Source organism: Lolium rigidum, chromosome 7, assembly GCF_022539505.1.
Source record: "Lolium rigidum isolate FL_2022 chromosome 7, APGP_CSIRO_Lrig_0.1, whole genome shotgun sequence".
Lineage (NCBI taxonomy): Eukaryota > Viridiplantae > Streptophyta > Magnoliopsida > Poales > Poaceae > Lolium > Lolium rigidum.
This window is the reverse complement of record NC_061514.1, coordinates 104,245,713-104,261,654: the sequence shown is the minus strand read 5'-3', so window position 1 is coordinate 104,261,654 and position 15,942 is coordinate 104,245,713. Positions and strand designations below refer to the sequence as shown.

At 44.4% G+C, this 15,942-nt stretch overlaps 1 pseudogene; it reads left to right on the top strand.

Annotated features, from left to right (window-relative positions):
• Positions 1-13,047: 13,047 nt before the first annotated feature.
• On the top strand, positions 13,048-15,647 carry LOC124671788 (annotated as a pseudogene).
• Positions 15,648-15,942: the final 295 nt, after the last annotated feature.

Genomic DNA, 15,942 nt, shown 5'->3' with positions numbered 1-15,942 from the left:
AGATTATGCACTTCCCGTATCTTAATATTTGAACTTCACAATGTTGCTATGTGAACCTATGTGGGGGTATTTTTATGTAATTACCGCTTGTACTTCCTGTTGTCTCCGCATGTACTTCTCGGAATCACTGCTCGCACTTCCTCGCAGATGACAGGATTATTTTGTTTTTTTACATTTGGACTTTGTCGGGTTTCTTGTACTTCCTATATTAAGTGGGTGTATTACTTTGTGTCGAATGGTTGTACTTCTCATTGTCAAGTATATGAACTTCTTTTAAGGGTGATGGGATTATTATTGTTTTTTGCTATGTGGACTTATGTGGGAGTATTTTTTTTGAACACTTTTAATTCATGTAATTACCGCTTGTACTTCCTGTCGTCTCCGCATGTACTTCTCGTAATCACCGCTCGTACTTCCTCGCAGATGACAGGATTATTTTGTTTTTCTACATTTAGATTTCGCGGGGTTTCTTGTACTTCCTATATTAAGTGGGTGTATTGCTCGTGTCAAATGGTTGTACTTCTCATTGTCAAGTATATGAAATTCTTTAAGGGTGATGGGATTATTATTGTTTTTTGCTATGTGGACTTATGTGGGAGTATTTTCTTTGAACACTTTTAATTCATGTAATTACCGCTTGTACTTCCTGTCGTCTCCGCATGTACTTCTCGTAATCACTTCTCGTACTTCCTCACAGATGACGGGATTATTTTGTTTTTCTACATTTAGATTTCGCCGGGTTTCTTGTACTTCCTATATTAAGTGGTTGTATTGCTCGTGTAAATGGTTGTACTTCTCATTGTCAAGTATTTGAACTTCTTTAAGGGTGATGGGATTATTATTGTTTTTTGTTATGTGGACTTATGTGGGAGTATTTTCTTTGAACACTTTTAATTCATGTAATTACCGCTTGTACTTCCTGTTGTCTCCGCTTTGTACTTCTCGGAATCACTGCTCGTACTTCCTCGCAGATGACGGGATTATTTTGTTTTCTACATTTGGACTTTGTCGGGTTTCTTGTACTTTCTATATTAAGTGGATGTATTGCTCGTGTCGAACGGTTGTACTTCTCATTGTCAAGGATTTGAACTTCCTCGCGGATGAAGGATTTTTTTTTTGTTTGTTACACATGTACTCGCATCTTGTACTTATTGTGGTCACTACTTGTACTTCCAGTGATCAGCGGTTGTACTTTCCGCGGGATAAAAAATTCTAATAAATTATAATAGCTCAAAACAAACTTATGCACTGACCCGTCTTGACCGTGTACTTCCGAAGACCGATCTATTGTACTTACCAATGTTACTACATATACTTCCTAAGCCTGATCTCTTGTACTTCCTGATGTTGAAACTTTGCACTTCTCAACGACATTATTTGTACGAATTGGTTGTTCTTTTTAGTAATATTTTCTGAACTTTTTGAACCAAAAATGTGTACTTTCGGGCATTTTAAGAAGGGATTTCTATTTTCGTGCCCTCCGGTCCTTAGTTGTACTCAGTTTTCCCCAGCTCCTTAGTTTTTCCTCAGTTTTCCCCAAGCCCTTGTTTGAAACCCGCAGAAGCAGCTCAGACGGCAGGATTCCCGTTTAGTTGACCGTTCGTCACGTGTGGGGCCGCGTCTTGTGGGGCCGAGTCGTGTGGGCCCGCGTCGCGTGGGGCTGGTAGAAAGAGCCCGCGTGGGACAGGACGAGAAGCGTTTGGTTGCACGTGAGCAGGAGCTGGGTTCTGTCTCTCTCGGCCCCAAATTGGCATCCCTATTAAGTGCACCTTTTTCCCCTCTTTCTCTCTCGTCCTTTTCACCAAATTAGTATAAAATCTAGAGAAGCTTGCATTTCGACTTTCTTCAATTATTTGTGCCTTTTGGCCCTCGTTGTTTGCCCAATATGGCAGCAAATCTAGTACTCCCTCCGGTTCATATGTATGTAGTTAAATCTAGAAGCAAATCTCCAGGATAATGTACGATAAATTCACGATCATAGTAAATCAAGAAAACTAAGTACGGCCAACAAAATATAGTAGACTAGGGATAGATAATCCCTAGATAATATGGATAGATAATAGGCTGCATACACGGCAGCCAACATAGTAACGAGGTTCTTCACAGCACCATCATACTAACATAACAACAAGGGATCCCTAGCTAACAACAAAGGGATCCCAACAACAAACTAGGAGGCAGCAGCGGCAAGCACACGTCCAGGACTCCGCCTACCCCATCCGGCTCTCCCTCCACTTGTTGCTCTTGCTCCCCTTGGGAGCCTTGGGCTTGAGCGGAGGCATGCGCCCGGCGGAGATCTCCACCCGCCGCAAGCTGCGGAGGTGCATGCCGAGCGCCCCGTGCTTGGCGCGGAAGGAGTGGACGTTCACCGTCGTGCCGACCTTGGGGAAGGTGTTGCTGATGTTCTCAGCATGCGTGACGAGGCAGTTGAAGTCCGTGGCGCCGAGTCTCCCGGTGCGAAGGGGCACCTGTACACCTCCTTGGCGAAGTAGGAGATGTATCGGCCGACCTGCAGCCTCCGCAGGCACTGGCGAGTCTTGACGTCCTCCTCGCTCTTCGTCGGCTGCCGACGTCGCTGCCGGACATCCGATCCATATCAAACAGAAACTAGTGAATGAGTTGCAACGATGACTAACGTACATGATAACAAAGTTAAGAAAAACGAGTCAGCCTCGGTTAGAGTGGACATGATTATATATCTACGGGGAAGGGGTAAGCGAACTAAAGCTCATGCACAACAGATTTGTACACAGCAATGGTTCGCTGAACCCTCCCCGTAAAAATTTGTGCCCAACCATTCATCATAGGCAAAGAAACAGATTCTAGATCTGAACTAGATCTGAACTTGAACACATTCGAGATTATTTGCAAAATTAAACGGTTGATATCTTTTGATTAGTGCATAAAATAACCGATTGAGATCCCATGATTACTTGCATAAATTAACTGATTGAGATCCAATATTACTTGCATAAATTAACCGAACAGCCGAACCCCAAATCAAGAAGTGATCAAAACAAAATGGAATAAAATCGGCGCGAGATATTAGCCCAATACTCATCCATCTACAGATCCATCTACACCAGCAAAAATAGGGTTCAAAAAGGAATGGGGAACAAAAAGGAAGCAAACCGTAGTTACCTCGTTCCATGGGTCCTCCGAGGGAGGTGTCGTAGGGGTTCGGGGGCGGGACGTACGGCACGGGGTCGTAGGGGTCCCATCCCGCCGGGATCCGGCCGCCACCGGCGGCGGCAGCCTCCGATGCACCGGCGGCGGCGGCGGCGGCGTCGTCCGTCGAGGGGACGGGGCCGAAGATGGAGGCGTCGCGCTTCGAGCCAACCTCGACGATGGGATTGGCATTCTCCTTGTCCATCTCTCCGGCGGAGGAAGAGGAAGAGGAAGAGGGAGAGGGAGAGGGTTTTTGCTTTGGAGAAGATGATGGGACGTGGGAGAGAGTTGGCGATGCGTGAGCGAGTGAGAGTGACGAGAGACGAGTGGGAGGAGGCGTCTATAAAGGCGAGGGGTGGTTAATGCGACCCGCGTCCTACGCGTGCACGGTGCACGTCCGCACGTCTTGGACTTCCGCAACGCGACACGCGTCCACGATTGCACGTCTCGACTTCTCCACCGCGACCCGCGTCTACGCGTCAACAATTGCACGTGTCCTCGAGTCTAACCCCGGAAATTTAGATATACTCAGGTATACCCTCGAGTCTTATACTAGCATTTTTTGTGTGCTCAATTTTCCCCTCGAGTGCTAATACCGGCTAGTGCAATATACTCAGTTTTACCCTCAAGTGGCTGGTCAACGAGAGAGTCAACAAATGGGATTAACTAGTTAAATGAGTCATTTAATGTGCAAAAAAATCCTAAAAAGAGTGGCACTTACTCATGGAGTCTTTACCACAAATTGACACTTCTCAAATCATAGATAAATCATAGATAAATCAAGTTTTACCACAAATTGCCACTTCTCAAATCACCTAGTAGCTATGAAGGTGCATGGTTTTCCACAATAAGCCCTTCCCAAAACAGCTTCCCCCAAATCATACTTTGTCTAAATGAGGCCACAATTCTCACACTCGATGTATATTGGTATTGCAAATAGTTTGAGGTAGGCCAAGATGGGTTTCATTGTACAAAACAAGCATTTTCCATTTTTTAAATCTCATATTTGAATCCCTTAGTCTATTTACTACTCAGGTGCCCTTGGTTTCTTGATAGTACTCAGTTTTGCCTCTCTCTTCACAAATTCTCGCAGACGTGCATCATCGCTCCGATTGGTCTAGCCCATGTCACGCGGATCGTGCCCACCGACCGTTGATCGTATGATATAGGGAACGGGCAGGATAACCCCTCTCTCTCTCGTTGGCGGTTAATTAGCTTGCTGAAGGGCGGTTTTCCGTATTATTTTTCACGCGCTAAAAATTATAAACTGTTTTAGGCGTTATTTTTCACGCAAAAAATGATAAACCATCACCGATTTGTTGTTACCATTACTTTTCACGCAAAAAAAATGATAAACCATCACCGATTTGTTGTTGCCATTACTTTTCACGCAAAAAATGATAAACCATCAACAATTTGTTGTAGCCATTACTTTTCACGCAAAAAAATGATAAACCATCACCGATTTGTTGTTGCCATTACTTTTCACGCAAAAAATGATAAACCATCAACAATTTGTTGTAGCCATTACTTTTACGCAAAAAATGATAAACCATCAACAATTTGTTGTTGCCATTACTTTTCACGCAAAAAATATGATAAACCATCACCGATTTGTTGTTGCCATTACTTTTCACGCAAAAAATGATAAACCATCAACAATTTGTTGTAGCCATTACTTTTCACGCAAAAAATGATAAACCATCAACAATTTGTTGTAGCCATTACTTTTCACGCAAAAAAATGATAAACCATCAACAATTTGTTGTAGCCATTACTTTTCACGCGAAAAAACCTAATTTGTTACAAAAGCTGGTTTCGAGTGAGACCTAACCAAGTTTGGCATACATGATGGCATACCTATAACAACAAGGAATATCTAAAAGGGAAAGTTTCAGAAAATTTAGGGTGAAAATGATGCCATACATGATGCTCGTTTTTCGAGGTTTTGACCCGAAAATCAATTGGGTATTGTAAAGGGAAATAAAAAGTTCGAAAAATGTAAAAATGAAACAATCTATCTATCTATGTATAGAAGATCAGCTGTATGAAATTTGAGGTTATTTAGAGAAGGTAGAAAAAATCACCTTGTTAGAAAAGCTGGTTTCAGCGAGACGAAACGGCATGCGCTTAAGCAAAGTGATTTTTTCGAACATCTCCAAATGACCCCAAATTTTCCATACATTATGCCATACGTGTAACAACAAGGAACCCTATCTAAAAAGTGTCAAAAAGTTTGCCCAACCGTATAGCTCTATCAAAAAGAACCTCACCATGGCGCTAGTATAATTTTGGGATAGTTACAAACTTTCGTTACCTAACCTTCAACATGAAACTTGTTTCAAATTCATTTTGGCCTACAAGAAACAAATCCCAACTTGATTCGAGCACCACAGCCTCCAAACGATGCCGATGCCGATATCGGCATGGTCGAACGGCTATGCTCGCCGCCACCGCTAGGTCAACGTCGGGATGCACCCTCAATCCCGTCCCCTCATTCGATCACCGACACACCGGAGATACCGCCGAGGCCAATGCCGAACGTACATGCCGATGCCAATGCCGATCATGCATGCACGCCGCCGTGGGCACGGCCACGCCGACCCGCTATGCTGGACGCCACGGACCGCCGCGAGGTCTTTCCCTTCGCCACCACACTCTCCTAGCACCCACCTATACACGCCGAAAGGAGAGACACTAGTTTTCTCTACATTGCTCGCGTTCGTGTCCGACACGGTCAGTCAAAGTTTTGAGGTGGTCGTCGATGTCGTCGACCATTTCTTCTCTTCTTTGCATGGTTAAACGCGTCTAGTTCATATCTATCTAATGCGTCCGGTCTCGCCTCATGCGGTTCTTTGTGGACGTCGATCTCATCTCGGCACCCCGCATGCCACCTCCTCCGTGCCATCGCTGTAGAGCTCCGTTTAAAAATCTAATCCTACCCGTGTATTGCCCCTTGTATCGGCGTCATGGCCGTACTTGTCATTTGATATACCGAAGCCCCACTCGTTCGCGTTTTGGTCGGGGATACGGCGATGCTTACGGTCAAACAAAGATGGATGGTCCGACGTGTCTTTGCGGGCTCTACGTGGCCCCACTAGTCGGAAGATAACGGTCAACCGTCGGGCAACCGGCCGTTACATCACGTGTGATGGTTTCAGACAAACGCTTGGGTAAAACTGAGGAAAAACTAAGGAGCTGGGGAAAACTGAGCACAACTAAGGACCCGAGGGCACGAAAATAGAAATCCCTTTTAAGAATGATAAAGTTACATGATATTTTGTAACATAATGTTTTAAAAACAGAGTACTCGAACTTCTTGGCCTTTGTCGTGTACTTACCGACAATGTTTTTAAACTTGTGTGCTTTATGGTAACAATATCCTGCACTTCTCCATACCAAATTTGTGTACTTCCCTATAGCAATTGCTTGCACTTCTTCATGTGAATCTTCTTATACCAAGCACTACACTACATGCATGGTAGTTCAAGGACAAGCAATAAATGCAGATTTTTTTAAGGGTTTAATTACAAAACGGAACTGCACTAGGAGTCCGACATTTTTTCCGGATCGGAGGGAGTAATTTAAAACTGGAGAACATGAACTTCCAGCGACATGTTCTTGTACTACTCGAACTTAGTGGTTGTACTGCCTGGCAATATTTTTGAAACTAGTGTGGTATCCAAATAATAAACGTGTATGTTTTCGGAATGATGATTTTAAATTATCGCAACAATAATATTTAGAGAATATGCAATTCACAGCTTGCACGTACTTATTTTATCTATTTTTAGGGTCACTTTTACAAAGTGATCAGGGGGGTGGGGGGAGGAAGAGACGAAGGGGTGGCGGCAGCCCGGCGAGGCGCATGTCCGCGGCGGCCTGACAGGGCGCGTGGTCGGTGGTGATTAGGAGGGACGCTTGGCTGACAACGGTTAGGTGGGAGACGGAGATGGGATGCAACGGTGAACATCGGCCCATGGCAGCGCCCGAGCTGCAGACCAACGACACAATGATGGTTTTTAATTTTCCCTAAACTCAACTTTAGAGAATCTGCACTTCGCGGATCTTAATATTTGAACTTTCCAACATCGCTATGTGAATTTATTCGGGAGGATTGTCTTGAAAACTTTGTACTTCCCATACTCACCTCTAGTAGTTCTGGTAGTCACCGCTTCTACTTCCCGGAATCATTTTTTGTACTTCCTGAGAGATAATAAAAATTGTACGATTTTTATTCTTTTTTGCGCTACAAGGCCATCAGTCTATTTCACAAAACTAATCTAGTGTTCTCCCCGATTTTACTACCAATCGCGCATGGTATTTTTTACAACTTTTGACAAGATAGAGCAAAGCTAGAATATTTTTTCCAATTACTTCCAACAGGGTACTTCACTCAACTTTTTTGTGAAAAATTGAGATCTGAATATCTCATGTGCAAAGATTATTTGGAATCATGAACTGCAACCGAGAACCATCTATCTCTTCGCATATGAATGAGCCTGTGATTACTGAGTCCCTATTGCTACGGTTGTGCATAACCGAACCGAAAAAACCTAACCGTAACCAAATTGTGATTTCTTTTCAGTTTTAAGTTAGGTTACAGTTAGCAAAATATCTAACCATACGTATAACAGTTAATTTGGTTAAAAACCGTAATAATTGGTTAAACCAAATGAAACCGACTAGACCAGCTAGCAGACAAATTATATCTCCTAGAGCCGAACTTCCTAGTATACGTTTATATAAGCTTTGAATTTCAGTTTCTACACAGAAGACATCTTAGCGTCTTTGTTAAGGCATAGATGCTTGTGTTACTTGAGCACCTTGACTCCATTTTTATTTTTGCCGCACTTTGTTTGTAATTTTGTGTCTATCTTTTGCAAAACATTCCATTTAATCATAAACATTAAAAAATATGAAATATATGTCCATAAACCTTATGTGTTACCCAATAATTCGCGTCAACTTCGGTTAGTTTGGTTTATTAACCATACCGAACCGATATTTTGTGGTTATTACCAAAACTTTATCGTATTTTTATACAAAACCGTATTTATCGAATTATTCAAACCATATTTACTAAGAAACCTTATTAACCAAATCGAATTAACTAAATTAACCGAACACGCAGTCAGACCTATGGCTACACTAATCAATACGTTTTTCTCTCACGTGTAGAGAACAACAAGATATCTAATTCAGCACAAGTGGAGCCAGGAAATACACCAAGAGCTACACGCGTCGCCAATATGCACCCGGTGCTCGCAGCTCAGATCGCGACACTGGCTCTGTCACCAGAGCACTTCACATGCGCGGAAGTAACGGGTGCAGTTGGCCAAGCCCAGGGAACATCAGGCAGCGGGGCGGTGGCCGCGTAGAGGAAGCATCAGGCATGCATCCGATAGAGCATGCAGGGTACAGTGCAGAGTCAGTGGAAGGAACCCATGGACTCCCGCAGCTGCAACTAGTTGTACTGCTACTTTTTGCGACCTGCACTTGCCATCAAAATCAGCTTGTACTGCCCAATTGTGAAACCTGAGCGCATGAACCAGCGTGGCCATTTTCAAAAGAAACAGGGAAAATTCCCCAGCTATAACATTGCTGTCTACGCACGGAAGCCAGTCGATGGGAAAAAGGAAAACAACGATGCACATGTGGCGCCACATCGCAGTAGACAGAGAAACGGAAGGTAGGCCTTATGCTTATCGAAAGCACGACAGTACAGTGCATTCTCCCAGAAAAAAACATCATTAGAGAGAGTAGAGTAGGAAGCACTGGCAAAAGATGTGGTGAATCGCACTCCAAGTCTCAGACCAGCAAAGAAAATCAGCTGTAGCTCTTTCGGGTCCTCCAAACAAGACACAACATCACATTGTTGAGCAATGCGTATCACAGGAAGTACAAGCTGATGCTTATCAAAAGTGCTGGTTGATACCAAACATAAGTTCAGGTAAAAGACGAACACTACAAAATGAAAGAAACCAGCATCGCTAAACAGAGGAAGTGCGGCCGCGTGATGGCGAACTGAACACCAATTCCTTTTCCCTCCAGCTGGCCGGACATCCATCCCCGCGAGCAACGCAGCCCTCCTGTGCAAGCAAATGGAGAATTTCCTCCACTATTAAATCTTCTGAACTTATTGGATGAACAACTAAGCTGCCTTAAAGAAAACAGCTGCACTTGTGTACATAGTATCGTCGTATACACCTGTAGCTCTGCAGTTTGGACGCGAACAGCTTGCCGAGGAGAACTGGTGAAGGGGTCGGGACTCGGGAGCCCGAAATCATCAAGGCGGGAATCGTGGGGTTGGCGGGGCTGTGGCGACGCGCCACAACAGCGGTTGTTTCCAGGGAAACGCGACATCGAAAATGGAGGGAGGGAGCAGCCGGTGGAGAACGGAACCAGCGAGCAGGCAGCGGCAATGGAGAGCAGAGGCTAGCGGCAGTGCAGGCACCAGCGGCCTTGGGTCTGCCTGCAACGGAGGAGCGATCTGGTCGGCAGTGGGGGAAGTGGTCGCTGGCGGCGCGCGCGGGAGTTGGTCGCCGGCGGCGCGCGCAGGAGTTGGTCGCCGGCGGCGCGCGCAGGAGTTGGTCGCCGACGGCGCACTCGGGAGTTGGTTGCCGGCGGCGCGCGCGGGAAGTGGTCGCCGGCGGCGCGGGGGCGGCGGGAGCCTGGCCGCCGGTGGGGAGCGGGTGAGGCCGGCGGTGGATTCCATCGGGAAGAGGCAGAGTATGGAGGTTGTTGATTGGGGACACGCGTGTGGGGCAGGCGATCCGGTTCTATCTTTCCAGTCGAATCGCGTCCTATAGGGACAGTGGTGCTCAGAATAATATTCTGAGCACTGGTTGCAAAATAGTTTAACCCTATATATATATATATATATATATGTGATATGATCAAGAAGAAGAAATGAAGATGGAGTTCTTATGTGGAATTCAATATTAGCCATACTCTATCTTATGTGATAAGCAATGGATGATCAAGATCTTGAGAGCTTGATTCCAAGTGAAGAATTCTTTATACACCTCAAGATAGTATGATAGAGTATGAAAAGATACAAGGTTGAGTCGGGCAAGTTCAAGATGAGAATCTCAAGTGGATCACATGCTTGAAGCTTGCCGTCCATTTGGTGATATTGGACTTGTGAAGATGTGCACCAACGGAGCTTTCCCATCATGGTGTATGGGGGAGCATTTGTGAGTCTTCACGAAGCAACGGTGATCAAGTTGAGGCATTCCGGCTTGTGTGGAGCTTGAAGAGCTATCAGCAACATCAAGCGGGATGCGCAAGGCAAAGGTATGGCCTTGCTAGGTTTTCCTTTTACCGGTCTCAAGGTGGTTGATGGGAGACCGGATTATAGGATAGATAGCCGCACTATCAAGAGGGGCTTTCGGTTGGGTAACTTGATCACATCGTCTTAGGGAGCTCAATCCTTTCCATACTTTGCATATCCCTATTGCTTCTTGGTGTTTCTATGTGACAGGTTCTTGAGCTTGTTGCTAGCTTTACAACAAGCCCAAGTTCATCGAAAACGGAATCCGCATGCATCTTATATTGCGTTTTTCGAGTTTGGATGTCTTCACCGTTTCTTGACGGTGGGAGACTCCCTCTCTAAAATCATATAAAATGTTCTGTGAGGAGTCTCCACATTTCCAACAAAATTGGTTTCATTCGAATCGGAGTTCGGGAGTATTCGTTATTAAAGAAAAAGGAAAAAGGAGAAAAGAATAAAAAGAAAAAGAAAAAAAGGGGAGGGGCGGCCGGCCGACCGACTGGCCTGCCGGCCCACACGCCGGCCCACCCGGCCGAAACCGGCCCGGGCGCTCGTGCCGACCGGGCGGCATACTGAGGCGCCCCGACCTGGTCCGGCCCAGGAGCCGGCCGCCGACCGGCCCACCCGGCGTCACCCCCGGCCCAGCCGGACGCACCGCCGGCCCGGCATCTCCTCTCCCTGGCGCGTGGCCCACTCGCCGGCTCGCCTCCGCGCGGCCGTTTTCCTCTCTCCGCGTGCCTGCTGCCCCGCCCGGTTGGTGGGCCGGCCCGACCGGACGCCCGGCCGGCCTCCTCAGCCCAGCATCCGGTCAGCCGGCTGGGCCGCCGGCCTGGGGCGTTTTTCCGCCCGTTTTTACTGCGCGTTTTTCTGTCTTTGTCCCCCAACGGTTTTATTTGCTCCCTAGCTATAAAAATAGCCCTTCTTCCACCTTGAGCAAGTTAGTTCTTCTATTCTCTCACCTCCATTGTTGCATTTGAAGAACTTGCTTTCTCTCTTGTCTCCCCACATGATTCTTGCTCATTCTTGAGGGATCTAAGAGAGGAGATCTAGATCTACACTTCCACCAATCCATTTCTCCTCTAAGTGAGGGTAACTCTTGGGATCTAGATCTTGGAGTCTTTTGTTGACTTTCCCCACTGTTCTTCCTACCTAATCTCATCTTAGCATTTGTTGCTTGGGTGGGATTTGAGAGTGAAGGATTTGAACACCTCTAGTGTTCTTGCTTTGCATCATTGCATAGTGTTGAGCTCTCCACCACGATTAGTTCGAGTGAGAGACCGTGAGCTTGTTACTCTTGGAGGGAGACCTCCTAGTTGGCTTGGCGGTTGGTGCTCCGGTGATCTTTTCAAGAAGATTGTGAAGAGGCCCGGGCTTCTCCTTCGTGGATCTTGTGAAGTGGTTGTGGAGCTTGCCATCTCCGGAGCGGAGGAAAAGCTAACCATAAGGAAAGGGCCATTATCCTTCGTGGGTGTGGTTCGTAGAATAGGGTGAGCCTTCGTGGCGCGGGGAATCCTTCGTGGGACCTCCACTCCTCCAAACGTGACGTACCTTCTTGCAAAGGAAGGGAACACGGGAATACATCCTCCTCTCCGCGTGCCTCGGTTATTTCAATACCCGAGCTCTCTTTCCTTGTGATAGTCATCGTGCTTGAAGTACATATATCTTGCTATCACTTGTGCTACATATATCTTGTGCCTATCTTGCTTAGCTCTAGCTGCTATTGTTACACTTAGTTGAGCTTAGCATATTCAGGGTTTGTGCTTGTAAACTAAACGATAGTTTAATTCCGCATTCTTACAAGACAAATTCGCAAGAGTTTTTAATTGCCTATTCACCCCCCCCCCTCTAGGCGACATCTCGATCTTTCAATATCTGATGTGACTGAGTGAGGGATAAAACCACATTGTATGTGATGCTTGGTTCTCTGAGGTCTGAGCTATGACAAAGTTGAATCTGTTTGGATTGGCCCTACTTAAAGCATCTTCAGCCGCGTCCCTAAAACCAGCCCCGTCGATAAGCAAGATCGAAGTGATCGACCGAACCAGGCCCCCGATTTCCAGGGGGCCCCAAATTCCTGCAGCCCAGTAGTATGTTGGGTATGTTTGGCAAAAAAAAATTCTGTTTGGTTGTGCGGCCCAAGCCCAGTAGGCCAGGCAGCCATGATCAGCTCCCATAGAAGAAGAAAAAACGGAAACAATCGATCAGTTTTCAATCGTGTTCCGTCTCTCGAGATCGATTGGTTTTGCTGGAATCGATCGTATTCTGTTTTCGCCCAGACTTGTTTGTGCGCCGACGTGCATACAACATACCCATCCTCATCTAGTTTGATCCCAGATCCTCCAACCTATATCCCGCACTTTGCCGTTCGTCCGTCCGAGTCTGGGTCTGGCGGTCTGCTGTCTGCCGATCGGCGTTCCGCGATCAGTTTCATCAGGCCTTGAGGACTGATTGTTCACGGCTTCACGCACATCGCACAAGGTAAGTAAGATAGTAAGATCAGTGCAAGACTTGTAGCCTGCTACATGCAACTCCTCGTCCACTCGACCTACCTAGACGGCATGTTGAATTATATGTTAATTTGTGAAACGGGGCAAATCATGAGAATGACAAAGTGTCAATCGGGTGCTGAAAAGAAGAAGAAAATGAAGAGATTAGAAGCAGCAGCTCAGTCTCAAAAGGGTGCTCTAGATAAATTTTTCTTGAAAGAGTCTCAAATAAATTCCGAAAATCAAGCTCTTGATGCTAATATTGATGATGGTCATGGTGATAATGCGGCAGAGGTTGAGGATTATACTGCAGAATTTGATGAAGGCGATGATGGTAATAGTGGCGATGAACGAGATGTTGCTAATACTGATGGTGAAGATGCTAATACTCATGATGCTAATATTGGCGTTCAAGCCAATGATTCTAATACAAATGTTGAAGGTAATGATGGTATTGTTCGCGAGGACACCAATAGATCTTTTCATCCTAATATATTTGATCCAAGATGCTGGGATAGTCTTGATACTAAAATGATTAATATTTTGGTGCAAAAGGGTCCTAAAAGAGATAAGTCTATTAAGCATGGTCCTAGAGACAGAATATCTAGAAGTTTTTATGCATCTGCATATAGTAGAGTTCTCCCAAACGGAGAAACGTGTGATAGAGAATGGCTTGTATATAGCAAAGAGCTTGATAAAATATTTTGTTTTTGCTGCAAGTTATTGAGAAAAGGGCTTGTGAGAGGATTGCTGGAAAATGAGGGCTTCAATGACTGGATACATCTTAGCATTAGACTTCAACAACATGAAACTAGTAGAGAACATGTCACAAATATGAGTACATGGTATGACTTGCGTATGAGGTTGCAGAACAATCAAACAATTGATAATGTTGCTCAGCGCGAACTTGAAAAAGAAAGGGAGCATTGGAGAAAAGTTATGTACAGGATTCTTTTGATTGTACATTTTCTTAGAGAACACAACATAGCATTTCGTGGCAGTAATAGCAAGTGTACCAAGACAGTAATGGAAATTTCTTAGGACTGGTTCAAATGTTGGCTAAATTTGACCCTGTTATGAAATGTTGATCGAATTACCAATGACAAAACTCGTGATCATTATCTTGGTCCTTCCATTCAAAATGAGATGATAACTTTGCTAGCCACTGCAATCAGGTTTGAAATCATTGAAAATGTCAAAAAGGCGAAGTACTTCTCGGTTATACTTGATTGTACTCCTGATGTAAGCCACCAAGAACATATGTCTTTGATAATAAGGTATGTTGATGCATCTTCAGGTTCTGTTTGCATCGAAGAATCTTTCTTAGGTTTTTTGGATGTGTATGATACCACTGGCAAGGGATTGTTTGATGTTTTAGAAAAGGAATTGGAGAAGGTTGGACTTGATATAAACAATGTGAGAGAGGACAGGGATATGATAATAGAGCAAATATGAAAGGAACACATCAAGGGGTACAAAGGAGACTTTTGAATGTAAATCCGGGAGCTTCTTATTCAGCTTGTGGTTGTCATAGTTTGAATTTGACACTATGTGATATGGCAAATTCTTGCCGTAATGCAACTGATTTTTTAAATTATACAACGCATCTATACAACATTTGCTAATTCTACTAAGAGGTGGCAAATTCTTAAAGATAATATAACATGATTGACTCTCAAGTCACTGTCAGCTACTCGTTGGGAGAGTCGTGTTGAAAGTGTCAAGGCTATAAGGTTCCAAATGTCAGATATAAGGGAGGCTTTGTTGCAAGTGGCTGAAAGTGATAAGGATCCCATGTAAGTAGTGTAGCTAAATCCTTGACAGAAAATGAACTTGGTCACTTTGAGTTTTTAGTTTTTATAACCATCTGGTATGAAATATTATCTTATATTAATATTGTAAGCAAGCAACTACAGTCAAAGGATATGCTCATTGATATTGCAATTGAGTATGTACAGGGGCTGGTTTCCTTCTTCACTAAGTATATAGAAACTGGATTTTCAAAAGCATTGGAAGCTGCTAAAGGAATTGCAATGGAGATGGATATTAATCCAGGTTTTTGCACCAAGCGTAAAATTACAAGAAAAATACAGTTTGATGAGGGCCCAGCTGATGTACCTGCTGAATCACATAGTGCTGAATCACATTCTGCAGAGGAGTCATTTAGGATCAATTATTTGCTGCCTATTGTTGATCAAGCTCTTGCTTCACTTAACATCAGATTTTTACAATACAAGGAATATGAAAAAACTTTTGGTTTCTTCTTTACTTCAGATAAGATGCGATCCTTGGATGAAGAGATTTTGAAGGATGCTTGTGTCAAACTTGAGGCTGCACTTACGCATGAAAAACACATGGATATTGATGGAGAAGTATTGTGGAGGGAGTTGATTTTTATCAAGGATTTACTTGAGAAATCTATGGGTCCTCTTGATATTCGGAAATTTTTGGAGAAGCGCCCCTTTTATCCTTTTGCTAATATTGCATACAGAATTTTGTTAACCATTCGAGTTACTGTTGCATCTGTGGAAAGGAGCTTTTCTAAACTCAAGCTGCTGAAATCCTACATGCGTTCTACTATGACACAAGAAAGACTCAGCGGATTGGCGACAATAGCACTTGAGAATGATATCTTGGAGAAGATTAATTATAAAGATATGATTGAAGATTTTATTTCAAGAATTACCAGACGAATGATGCTTTTTGGTAGAGGATGAGGTTCGTTTATTACTTTTGTGCTATATTTACTCGTTCAGTCTCTTAAAATGAATACTTGATATACTTCTGAACATTGTATGAAATAGCACATTCTGATGTTATATCATAAGGTAAAGGTATAATATCATCTTACTAGTTATATATTGAGTTTGCAAAAAAAAAATTATAGCCCCATTTTGTAAGTCGAACCAGGGCCCCCAAATTCTGGAGATGGGGTTGCCCCAAACGGCGCCGGATCGAGCGTTTGGGGGACGTCCTTGTTTGTGTCGCGTTTGGCGGACGTCGCTCCTCAGC